Consider the following 10,634-nt stretch of genomic DNA (forward strand, 5'->3'; position numbering starts at 1 on the left):
CCACTCCTCCTTTTCCTCTTCCTGTGCTCATCTTCATCCCTGCCCTGGAGGATAGCTGCCCTTTCTTCTCCTTTGCATCTGTGTGCTGGGCTGCTGATGGTGCCTGACCTCATCCCCATGTGCTCCTGCTGCTGCTCTCCCCCCATTCCCCCTGGCCCATAACCTGGTGACATTTGCTTCTTCAGTTATTTACTTTTGGATCAGTAAGTACCATGAAAGCACCATCCAACCCGCCCAGCCCTCTCAGCAGTGCCAGGAATGAAGTGTCACTAATATAATTTCATATCAAGTGAGATTACTCTTCTCCCCCATTAGGCACACTTCTCTTCTAGGGACGGCAATGCAGGGACACAGCGATTCCTCCAACCAAAACCTACATTCAGAACTGGCTTTTAATGACACCAGGCAGTTCCAGGCTGTAGCTGGTCCTCGTGCTCTGAATCCCAGGAGCTGAACAGCAGGACTTGGCCTGGGCTGTGGCTGGATTGATGACACCTGTCTGCCTGTTTCACATGCAATTGCCTACAAACAGCTACACCTCCCGCCTGCCACAGGTGCCTGTTATTTATGAGTGCCATCCCCAGCACGTGTGACAGCCCCTCGCTGATCTGGTGACCTCTAAGGTGTCCTGAGGGACACATCTGGCTGGGTCTGTGCTGCTCAGGATTCCTGTGCCCTCCTTTGCTTATCAGTGGGGCTCCCTTGATCATCTGCACGACAGTCCTCGTGTGTTGGCTCTCCTCTGAAGACACAAGTGCCTGTGCTGAGACAAACCTGGGCGCAGTTCAGAAGACAATTTGGTGAGGGAAGCAGCACAGGCAGGGCTGTACCAGGACAGGCTCTTCTGCACCAGTGAGCCAGCAGGAAACAAATGCAACCAGTGCCATGGCAGATGCTGTGACACTAACCTCCCCGTATCTCAGGAAGTGAAAACTATGCAGGAAAAATCGTTTTATGGCCTCAAATATACTCCTTTGGTCTGAGGCAGGATCTGGTGTACATCCTATGTGGCATGGGTTGATAACAACCAGAACAAGTAATTTTGCACAGAGCTGCCGTGAGCCATTTGCGCCTTTTGACCAGAGAGCCAGGGACTGCTGCTTGTGGGGATGGATGCTGGTTTGCTGGCAAAAGGCTTTCAGGATCTAATTTCAAGCGCTTTCAGCTCCTGCCAGACCTCCTCACTGCTGAGAACAGAAGGAGGGTTTTTCACACCGGCGTTGTTAAACTGTGACTGCTCCCAGGATGTTAGAAAGGATTTCACAGACAGGTAAGATGATTCACAGATCCATTAGCTGCTACAGAAGATGTGCAGCTACTGACCTAGAAGGGCTGGTGCCTGGGGCTGCAGGAGGAGAGCTCAGGCTGCGCCTTCCCCTGGCAGTGCTGGCAGCCTCTCCCACTCAGAGTGCTCCTGGCAGGGCTCTGAGCAGGGTGTCCAGCAGCCTCCACGGGGCAGTCACTGCTCTGACCTGTTCATTGGGATCACACGGAGCTGGGCTTACAGAGCAGACATTTGGATGTTTTGAGAATGATCCAAGATAGAATTCCTAACAGCACTCAGTACGTCCATGGTGTCGGAGTGGTCAGAAGAAATTGTTTATCTGCTGTGCCTTCCATGTGGACAGGGCACTGATCTGTTTTCTTGGTTTTTTTTTTTTTTTTGTTTGTTTGTTTGTTTGTTTTGGGTTTTTTTTCTTGAATTTATGGGTAAAAATCAGATTTTTCCTTATCTGTGAATTGTAAGAGGAAAATACACACAATGATCACAGCCCAGAGCCAGGTCCCTCCAGACTGCAGCTTCATCAGCCTCAATGAGCTGTTACTCCCTTTGTCCTCCTTGGATAACTGATCACCAGAAACTGGTCAGGACACAGCAGTTTCTCCTCCAGATGAGGTTTCTGCTTGTCTATTTGTTCAGTACTGGGCCAGAGGGTCCCTTTGCATTAGTGATTCTTGGATGGATCCACCTGACTCTGGGTGCTCTCCTTAACTGCAGGGTGTGCCTCATCCCTAGATTTGTCAGCCTCGTGGCCCAGCTCCAGCTCAGTACATTATCCTTCTTACCTTGAAAAGGAAAATAATCCCATGGATTCGCTCTTGCCTTGCTGGAGATTACTGGGTGTTAGGCTGTGGGGTGGCTAGTGGGTATCTGTATTATTTGGAGTTACAGTGATAGTTTAGTGCTAGGCTGACAGCTCCTGGCATAAAGATGCTGCCATGGCATCTCTCCTGGTCTTTGCCATGGATCAGTTTTATTTCTTTGGGCTGTTTTTACTCACAAAAGCAGAACTTTGCTCTTCAAACCATCCCTGGCAGTCTCAAGGGAAGCCCAGAGGACTCTCTCCTCAGAGGCATGCTGGTGGAAATTCCTGTGCCAAGCAGTGGGGGATCTTTCATCTTCATCTCTGAGACCTTCTGTGCTTCAGCTTCTTGCTGCAGTGGGGAAGAAGGGTTAAAATGTGGGAGCAGGGAAGGGAAAGGTCAAATAGTAAAGCCACTTTCATGTACTTAGGAGAAGAGTGGTAACAGGAGAGCTGTTAAAATTTTTTATAGCTGGCACCAAACAACACTGGTGTTAAAAATCATGGAACTGTTTAATAGCAAGTGGAGGTGTACATTACTTAATTAGAGGCATACAGCAGTGAAGCCAATTGAGAGATATTATTTTAGTATTTTTTCCAGAGGGCATATCAAGAATTAATAAACAGATTGTAAAGCCTAAGCAAGCATATTAGGGAAGTGCATGTGTGTGTACTGGGTCTATAGACTGGGACTATGCACACTTGTTTGTTTGTTGCCATTGCATTTGAAATATGTTCCTTGTTTTCCATATAGACCTCAGTGGAAGAATTACAGCATATTGGTTTTTTCCAAAGACTCTAATTAAGATCTTCAGAGCTGATGTGTATTTACTGAAAAAATACAGCATAAATGAGACCTAAAGCAGCAGCACTCAATTAACCCATGAGTGGGAAGGTGTAGTGGCTGTCCCCTCAGAGCCTGCCTTTGGTGCATGGTAAGAGGGACAAAATCACAGGTTTCTCTCCCTTTCTCTCACCCTCTGATTTAATTTATCATTGAAAAGGCATTTTATGAACTACTAAAAGCTGTCTACAGTTTAATACACATCTCTGGCTTCTCTCTCAGCTCTCTTAGCTGCTGTTAAAGGGTTAGATTAGCTGCTGTTAACAGATTATGAGGAAGTGTCATCTCACCTAGGGATCAGCAGTAGGACAGATCTGGACTTCAGGTAAGGAGGGACCATCCTGTCTGTAAAATGAAGTTTCCTCCAAGTGGAGCTGGTGGATTTGTTCGGATGAGGACAGCATCAGCCTTTTAAGCCCCAGTAAGACTACTTTCCATTAGGCATTTTCCTAACCCAGTTTTGTTTTGCTCCGAACACTGGTTTGAGTCCTCTTTAAACGCCCTTGTGCACCTTCTTTAATTCACAGTTGTCACTTTGCTTTCTGTGTGAGGACGAGCTGTCCAACTCCATTCTTTACTGAGCTGTGCCTTACACAAACCCTGGTGTTTCATATCTCATTAGAAGGCTGGGAGCTTTCAGCTGCATGGCTCCAGTTCTCCTGACTTCCTCCCTCCACTCTGCCCTCCTGTTTTATATTTTGATATCAACAGTGATGGCAAATTACAGCAAAAAGTCTGTCCTCAGTGGGTATGTCAGTGCACTCTGTTTCCCCCAGCAAGGGCAGGCTTGCAGCCCTGCCCAGCACTCCCTTCTCAGCCAGGGCACTCCTCCACCTGGAGAGATCATTCCTGGCACAAACCTCTGCTCACACCGCCCAGGCTGCAGGGAAACACCAATGGGTAGCACCTCAGAAAAGAGACAAAAGGTGAATGGCAGACTGTGTCTCTTTTGCTTGGTTGGGGGCAGCCCCACAAGCAAGGCAAGTAACTCCTCCTGTGTTTGTTTCTATTGATCTTCCAGCAAAGGCCACATCCCTGACATTTCAAATGAGATATAATTTTCATGCAGTGGCCCTCCCTGGGCTTCAGTAAAGCAATTTAGTTCACAAAGATTCACAAACAGCCTTTCTGCAGGCTCAGCCCAGAGAGCTCCAGTAGCAAACACCAGTTTGGCCAGTGCTCTTGGAGAAGGGCTATTGGGCACCAGTGAGCACCTGGCACCCCATGAGGAGCCTGGTGCTGAGCTAAGGGCAGGGGGGGGTTCTCTGTGTGTGACTGGAAGATGACCCAGAGGGGAAGGAGATCACTGCCCTACCTGGAGTTCCCCAAACTTCTCCTGCAGGGAGAAGTGGCCACCAGCACCCACCACTCACCCAAGCAGACCTTTAGCCCACAGTCACAGCCTTCCAGCAGAGCTTCCAGGAGCCAAAGCCCAGAGCTGGACGTGGGCTGTGGGATGTGGTGGGAGCCCAGCAGGAGCTCTGCCCCTGTGCCCAGGAGCCCTGTGCCACCTCGGGTGAAGCCTGGTCCCATGCAGCTTCTGGCCTTGGCTTTGTGAGGGACACGCAGCAGCCCAGGGTTAGGTTACAACATGTTTGGATTATTTTAATAACTGCTATTTTTCTTTTAGAAGAGAAGTATATTTTACTTTCATCCTAGAACCTGGAACTAATTGTGTGTGTGTGGTCCAATTAACTATTAATTTACCCTGTTAACTGCTGACACTTATGCCTTTACTTTGTATCACATACACTTGTGTTCCTGTAGTCTAAGCCTAAGAAGCCTGTCTGGAAACTATGAATTAAAGCAACATAAAGGTGTTAAGAGTTACCTATCTTAGCAACAGCCTCAGAAAGCTCCGGAAAAGAATGCATCACAAAAATGAATTTTTTTTTTTTTTTAATGCACACCATCTGAACTCTTCTATTTTAATAATGAAATCTCCAATTAATTCAAGAAGCTCTGATCTTCCCACCACTTCCTGCTTGAGAACTGATCGGGCTAAAATCACATTTGAGTTTCAGTGGCTTTTCACAGTGGATTTTCAGGACCAGTGTCTGGAGGGCTGGGAGAACCCACTCTTGGAATGTTTCTTTATCCTCCAGGTTTCCAGTCTGTATCGTATGCACAGCAGTGTTGCCTTAAGGCTTTTTTTCATGAAGCTGTGCAGGGAGTAGCACCTTCTCCACACCATGTCCAATTTGATTAAGTCTCTGCCCTGGCACAGGGAACGAGCAAGTCTCAGCCCAGGCTACCCAAGGACAAGACCCTGACTCCAGGGCTCTTCCCAGCTTTGTGCCAGCTCAGCCCTATGGACACCAGGAGGAACTGGCACTCCAGGAGAGCTTCAATTCATCCTTCTGTCAACAGAAGCAGCACTTCCCAGTGTTGTTGTGTAAGGTGCTTTGGAAAGGCAGCCTGCTCTTCCCTGGCCATGTGTGCCCTGCTGCCTCTGCAGCAGAGTCTCAGCCTGACCCTGATGTTTCTCTGATTGTAGTATTTAGAGGCATGGTTTAGTGATGGATGCAGCAGTGCTTGATTTACTGTTGGACTTGATGATTTAAAGGTATTTTCCTACTTAACTGTTTCTATGATTCCACATGCACAGGCAGTGATAGGCAAACGTGTAATGGTGCTTTGGACAATACGAGGGTATTTTGTAATTACAGTGAAGGAATGACAGAGAGAGACCTGGTGGAGTGAGGCCAGAGGAGGCCATGAAGATTAGCAGAGGGATGGAGAACATATTCTGTAAGGAAAGGCTCTGGGATGGGGATCGTTCAGCTTGGAAAAGACAAGGCTCCAGGACAGCTCTTAGAGCACATCCCAGTATGTAAAGGGAGAATATAAGAAAGATGAGGACAAACCTTCTAGCAGAGCCTGTTGTGACAGAATAAGGGGAAATGGTTTAAAACTAAAAGGTAGTCAGATTAGATATTAAGAAGAAAGACTGGGCTATGAGTGGGGTGGGCAGGCCCTGGCACAGGGTGCCCAGAGCAGCTGTGGCTGCCCCTGGATCCCTGGCAGTGCCCAAGACCAGGCTGGACATTGGGGCTGGAGCAGCCTGGGACAGTGGAAGGTGTCCCTGCCCAAGGCAGGGGTGCAATGGGATGAACTATAAGGTCCCATTCCAGCCCAACCCGTTCTGTGATTCTGTGCTGAGAGATATAAACACAAATGTAAGTGATGCTTTAACATGTACAGACAGGAATAAAAATGAGAACAGAAGGGTAGAACACCCCCTGTGAAATTCTGTGATTCCTGCTCTGTTGAGGGTCAGGTGAGGTTACCACAGCATTCCCTGCCAACCAGAAATCAGGTGAAGCACAGACTCCTCCACAAAACTGTGCCTTAAAATACACCTCAGCTATTTACATTTGGGTCTGGTATCCACCTGCCTATAAGTGTTGCCTGACAGCTTGTTTAGGAACATATGGTGTAATTTTTAAATGTGCTCCTTCATTTGAAGATACATTTGGATATTTCTTAATGTCATTTGGGTGCTTGCTGATGTTGCTTTACTGTGTAGTGAAGCATGTGAAAAAATGGACAAGTTCTGGACACTACTGCCAAAGCTGGTGCTGCCATATCAGCCAGCACTGATCCTTGTTCCATAGCAGTTTCACACTGGTGCAGCTCAGCTAAATTAAACTGCATTGCTCCACTGGATTTTCATTGACTTAGGTTAATTATACAAGCATGCTGGAGGTATAAAAGAGTGAAAATCAAGCCCAGTTAAAAAAAAAAAAAAAAAGCAGAGTACATATTTCTCTAGGACAGGATCTGTTCATAATCTGTTCGTAATGGATAACTTCTATCTTGTGTATTGATCTTCTTGTGAGAACTAACTTGAAGTTAATTTCCAAATTAACTGACATCAAGCAGTTAAAATATTGCAATATAAAAAGTTAAAATTTAATTGAATAAACCAGTACTGGTCAAAATAATTGATTTATGTATTACTCTTCCTTTACACGAGTGTGAATGCAGGGAGTGTCCGGTATGAAGAGAAAGGTGCAGAGTCCCTGCAGGGTGGCAGAGCACACCTCTTCTGGTGCTGTACTGAGAACTGCTTCGTGAGATCATCCTGGGGTTTTTTGAGAACAAAGGAAGAAGATAAGGGCTCTAGGTGACAGCACTCAGTCCTTGCCTGGCAAGGAGTCATAGGATGGTTCAGATTGGAAGGGGCTTAAAGCTCATCCAGTTCCAATCCCCTACCATGGGCAGGGATGCCTTCCCCTAGACCAGGTTGCTCCAAACCCCATCCAGCCTGGCCTTGGACACTTCCAGGGCTGGGGCAACAGGGCAAAACAACAGTGATGAGAGAACTTGGAAGGTGGAACTGAAATACACGCAGGGAGCAAAGGTTTTGAGGAGCTCCTGTCCTGTCCTGGGACACAACTCCACCCCACTGTACCACATTTACAGGCAGCACTGTGAAAATAAAGACATCTCATGAGACAACTCTGTCCTGTAATGTATTCCCAAACCAGCACAATAACCCCAGGACAATTGGGCAAAACTGTTGCCCACACCCAAGAAAAAAGAAAAATATCACTAAAGGTGAGGGTTGCTTCCCAGAAATGGAAATAGAGGAGCTTGACTCTTTTACCAGCTGTCAGTGCTGATATTATTGCGTGTAGGAGCAGCCTGCACACAGTATCTCTTTATAATGGTGGTGGGGAAGCTGGAATGTTGCTATATCAGACTATCAAGTTGTTATGTTGGATTACATATAATGCTATCACAAATGACAGAATGCTTGCCTCCCATCAAAAATTTAAAGAGCAATAGACCTCTTTTCAGCTGTCATTGCTGATAACATTTTATGCATAAGTTTATTCAAGCTCAAATAAAGATGCAGCCTGTCAATAAAGAAGCCCTGGCAGATTAGGTATCGAGTATATTAAAGCTAACAGTACTAATGTGACTGTGCAGCCTAATCTGACATTTTAAAACTGTGACAAAATGAACCCTCCAAGTTGCCCCCAGTTGTCGCAGCACGGCACGTTCACTGCTGGGTTTTATGGAGTGGAAACCCGAGTAGGAGAAATGAGCCAGGCTGAAAACCACAGAAAGGTCAGCGAGGCTTGCTTCCCAGGAAACACAGTGGATGCCTTCCCCTCCTCGAGCCCTTATCTCATCTGCTCTGCTCCTCTCTTCCAGAAAAGTGGGTACAACAACAAATAATGGCCCTAAATTGCTGCAGAGGTGACACAGATTACACATTAGAAAAAGCACTTGAGGGCAGGAAGGGTTCAGCACTGGAGGAGATTGCTGGAAAGGGCGTAACACCTCCATCATTACAAGGCTTTAAGAAGGGGTTAGGGAAACATCTGCCAGGAATGAGGAGGGGTGGCTGATTTTGCTTTGGAGACCCAATGCTACATTCACTTTCCAGTCCTCAGTAACAGCCATGGCTTTCTACTGCCATGGGTGTGTGAGTGCTTGTGTGCTGGAACTGTTTGGACCAAAAATAGTCTATTGAAACCAATAAGGAGTTGTGGTTTTACAACAGATGGCCTGGCTATGCTCCCCTTTCCCCCTTCCTACTCTTATAAGAGGTCTCAGCAGCTGTTGCTGATCTTTTGAGGGATGCAAAATCAGGAGAAAATCTTTCCCAAGCCTGGGAAAGTGGAGCATCCAGAAATTTGAATCTGTCCTTTGCAGCTGGCAAATATTCACATGGACAACTTGATCTTCAAGAAAGACAGTCTGTTCCTGGCCATCTGTACATTGCAACTGTGGTGTCTTCATGCTGTGCTTGGTGATAAAACACAAGCCTCCACAGTTTGATAGTTCCAGCTAAAATCCAAATCTGTATGCAATGCCTCCCTTCCTGGGGAGGGAAGGGGAACATGAAGGGCTGCTGAGAGGCTGAGCCTGGGCATGTGAGGACTCACAGGTTCCCCACTGCAGGGAAAGATCTCTGTGGCTTTGGGAGCAGTGGGCAGGGTGAGACCAACCCAGCCAACACCAGCACCAGGGCAAAGCCTTCATCTCCTGCAGGTGAGAGCTGCTCAGAGGAGTGGTGGGAAGGAAGGGACAGAGAAACCTACAGGCTGCAGGCAGGGTTCCCCCAACAGCACTCAGGGCTCCCCCAAATAGCACCGTTCCCTCAGTCACAGCAGGGACACATGACAAAACATGAATTTCCTTACTTGAACTGAAAACAGAAGGGAGGTAACTTCCAAGCAGATGTCCCATCCCTGGAAAAGCCCAAGGCTAGGTTGGATAGGACTTAAAGCAACCTGGTCTCATGGAAGGTGTCCCTGCCCATAGCAGGGGGTGGACCAAGATGAACTCTAAGGTGCCTTCCAACCCAAACTGTTCTGGGATTTCATGATGTTCACAAATGTTACAGTGGTGAGGTATGTGTAGCATCATCAAAAGCATAAGACTTTTGGAGGCCAACACCTCATCCAGACAAGTGAAGGATCACCACAAGCAGGGATTCCTGAATCCATACTTCCCTGCTCCAGAGGGGGAAAATGATTGAAAACATTAGTATAATCCTTAAAAGATTAAAGACAGCTCAGTAAAGGAAAGAGAAAAAACCGCATCACCTGGCTATGTTTTTCTTAAGCAAGAAGGATGAAAGAAGGGTTAAACCCTCTCTTTAAGGGTACCTTGGGGAGTTAAGCATGTGGAATCTTTACCTCACCTTTAAAAATTAGCAAAATCCTTTGCCACGTGGCCGTGTCCCATCTAACAAAGTGCTTACATGGAAACTCAGGCACACTGTGAAGGGTCACATAGCCAGTACCTGTTGCTGTGCTGACTCTAGAGAAGCCTTTCTGGTCACCCTGGCAGTGTTAAAGCTTGGGGATTACAAGTGTGAAGGATAAATCCTCAACTTATTTATTCTTTAAAAATATTTGTGTTTTCAATAATAACCATTGCAATGAGCTGAACTGAGGTATTTGGTTTCTGAAGTGACTCTGTGTGTTTCCCTGGGTCTTCACTTATTTTAGGAAAAAAATACTTTTGAAAAATAATGACGTCTCTCAGAAAATAATGATTTCCTTCCCGTTAGCTGTTGAATTGTTTACTGCTGTAGCTGAATAATAAGAGCACATCAAAGAAAACTGCTGTAATTAAAAGATTTGTGAACATAGGTTAACAAATTAGTGTATCATAATGTGCTATTGTCTAATTAGGACCAAAATGCTAGTTCCACGTAAAAGACCAATAAGAAGAAATTATAAGAAAGAAAATAAGATAGACAACAGCATTGAAACTACAGAACATTGGTAAGATGTTATCTGTGACTTTTGAATGGTATCACTAACACCCCAGGGGGATCAGCATTTTTGTGGATTAATTTGCAGAGAAATTCAGTCTGCCATATGAATCCCATGAGCTGGTCGAGGACTCCCATGAAAAGACTAAATGTGTCACTGATTGTTTTAAACATTTTTCATTCTTTCAGCACTCAGAAGACCTGGGAGCAAAGACGCTGTGGCTGCACACACCCAGGAGAGCTCTGAACCCAGATGTGACAAAAGGAGATGTATGACATTCCCAGGGTCACTGCTGAACATCGAGGTAGAGGGGGAGAAATCCTGTTGCTCAGTCAAAGCTAAAGGCAAAGATCCTCTTGAGTTCAGTGGATTGAGAATTTCATTTGGAGAGATGAAGGCCAGTGCTTCCGCACAATGAGGAATACATGGCAGAGTGAGTTTGGCTTTGATTCAAGCAAAGGA

Source organism: Cinclus cinclus, chromosome 22 (genome assembly GCF_963662255.1).
Source record: "Cinclus cinclus chromosome 22, bCinCin1.1, whole genome shotgun sequence".
NCBI classification, from domain to species: Eukaryota; Metazoa; Chordata; class Aves; order Passeriformes; family Cinclidae; genus Cinclus; species Cinclus cinclus.